We start from the raw sequence: 2,339 nt of genomic DNA, 5'->3' as shown, positions 1-2,339 counted from the left end.
AAAAAAAAAAAAAAACATGCACAAACCTCTTAAGACACAAAAATCCAATTCTGTTCTTAAAAAAAGGTAATTTTTTTTTAAGAAAGAAAGAAAATACATCTGGGAACTCAGGCTATTGCTAGATTTAAAAAAAGAGTAAATACAAGGATTAAGCACCAAGAATAACTTTCTTGAGGTCCAGCAAAACAAAAGCACCTGGGGTTAGCACACAGGAATCCATGAGCCATAAAGAAATAAAAGGGATAAATCTAATCACATCTTTTTAGACATTTCCTGATTTACTTACATATCTGGGGTTTTAAATGAGTAGTTTCTAGGTATGATACTGATGATTTTTTCCATACCTGGCCCAAGCTTCTTACAGCATAGCTCTGCCCTGTCCACCTCTCCCTGGGAGAACAGACAGACAGACAGACAAAAGGGGAGGTTTTTTTTTTAAAGTTCTAGCCTTCCCATTGGCTCTTTAGGCCAGTGCCCACTCACTTTCTTTTACCTATGTATAGCAATGAGACATTTTAACCCTTTACAAGTAGAGCAATTAGAGAACAGCTACTAAGAGGGATTTTATAGCTACTGGCTGGCTGGGTGTCCATAAAAGGGAGCTACCTCCCGCCCCCCTTCATTTATCACATGCCTAAGTGCCTCATTTCAGGAAATGGTTTTATTTATTCTCTTGTATAGTGCTGAGATCACAGTGATGCTTAAATAAAAAATACAATTATCACCTGAACAGTGTTTTCAGCAATTTGAAGGACTGAGGTTTTTTTACTATGAAAGGCACATTCAAACCAAGGCACCAGATTGATTGTGGTTCACCTCAAGGAAAATTATTTGGCAATGTGTAAAGGGATGGACTTAATGATCAGAGCTAAGAGGGACTTGGGACAGATCCTGAAACTTTTTCCAGGAGTAAAAGTTATTTGGTCAGGCATGTTGCAACGTAGGGTGTGGCAGGGAGCTGTGAAGATACCTCGGGTCGACAACCTTAGGAGGGATGTGAATACAGAGGTGGCTGAATTCATAGATGGCGGGGGGAGGAGGGGGTGGTCAGTAATTTCTCATCCAGACATAGCATATGGGGCATCAGAATTATTCAGGGAGGATGGGATCCACCTGTCAGACTTAGGAGTCAACATATTTTGGCTAATATTAAAGAAGGCATTAGTAGATGTCTGGGAACCTGGCTAGTTATGGGGGGGAAGGCACCTAAGCTAATTGCTGGCACCTCCTTGTAGTGGAGGTCCAATGCAGGTACTGCGTAGGGAAGGGATAGGGTAATCAGATAAAATGGATTGGCAAAGGATTTAAAGGCAGTATTCTTTAAAGGAATGGAAACAAGGGAGGTTCAGGGCTCCTATGACGGGTACAACAGGGAACAACTACCCTCTCCTTTATAGCCCCCCCCCCAACCCTCATTCTAGGGGGAAGTGGCAGGGTCCCAGCAGCAGGTTGGCAGAAAACCAGTATGAGTAAACGAGGAGGGCTGACATACATGGGGAAGGGGGCTGCTATGTAAATGATTACGGAATTACCTCTGTTGCACAATTCTATCTGCTGCGTACTTTCAGACATTCAGAGGGGAAAAGTTGTGGTCTAATTAAACCATATCCGGTGTCTCCTGTCCTTCCAGCATAGCTGGGCAATAGTAGTTTTTGCTTCCTGTTTTGAATACACAACAATCTTTATCATGATATAAATATTCCTTCCTTGGAGTGACAAAATAAGGGGGAAAAGATTAAGGATGAGATAATTTAACTGGTGATTAGCGTGAGTAAATTAATGGTCCTGAAAACGCAGTGTACAACATTTCTTGACTAGTGCCAGCTCTTGTTTTTTTCTTATGCTGAAGAAGGTTATAGCTCATAAATAAATATAACTTACAACAAATATTCATGCAAAAGTCATCGCCATCGCACTACGAATGACTGAATGTGCTGATGGGGTAACATTAATGCAACTTTATGAATTTGTGAACTGCAATGTTTTGATTTGCGGCTTTCAGTTTATTTAAAAATATGCAAGACAGCTAAGAAGCAGTTCTTTCCTCTTCTCTGCATGAGGAGCAGGGTAAACCAGGGCAGAGGAGGGAGGTTGGAGCATCAGGATTAGGAAGGGTGAGTCAGGGTGTCAGGTATTGGAAGGGAAGCGGGGGTGGCTACTCTGCATGGAGAGTCAGGGGGCAGAGGAGAAAAGTTAGGATGTTGGGGAAAGGCAGGGAGTGCTCTGAATGGGGGAACAAGGGACGCTATGGAGACTTGGTGGAGTGCGCATTTAAATGCTTTCAGCCAGAAAAACTAGCAATCAAGAACCTTTTGGCAGGTTTGAATTTAACTTAAAGC

The sequence above is a fragment of the Terrapene carolina genome, unplaced genomic scaffold (assembly GCF_002925995.2).
Source record: "Terrapene carolina triunguis isolate 2854851 unplaced genomic scaffold, T_m_triunguis-2.0 Scaffold131, whole genome shotgun sequence".
NCBI lineage: Eukaryota > Metazoa > Chordata > Testudines > Emydidae > Terrapene > Terrapene triunguis.
The sequence above is the reverse complement of the archived record's forward strand: the minus strand, read 5'-3'. Positions refer to the sequence as shown.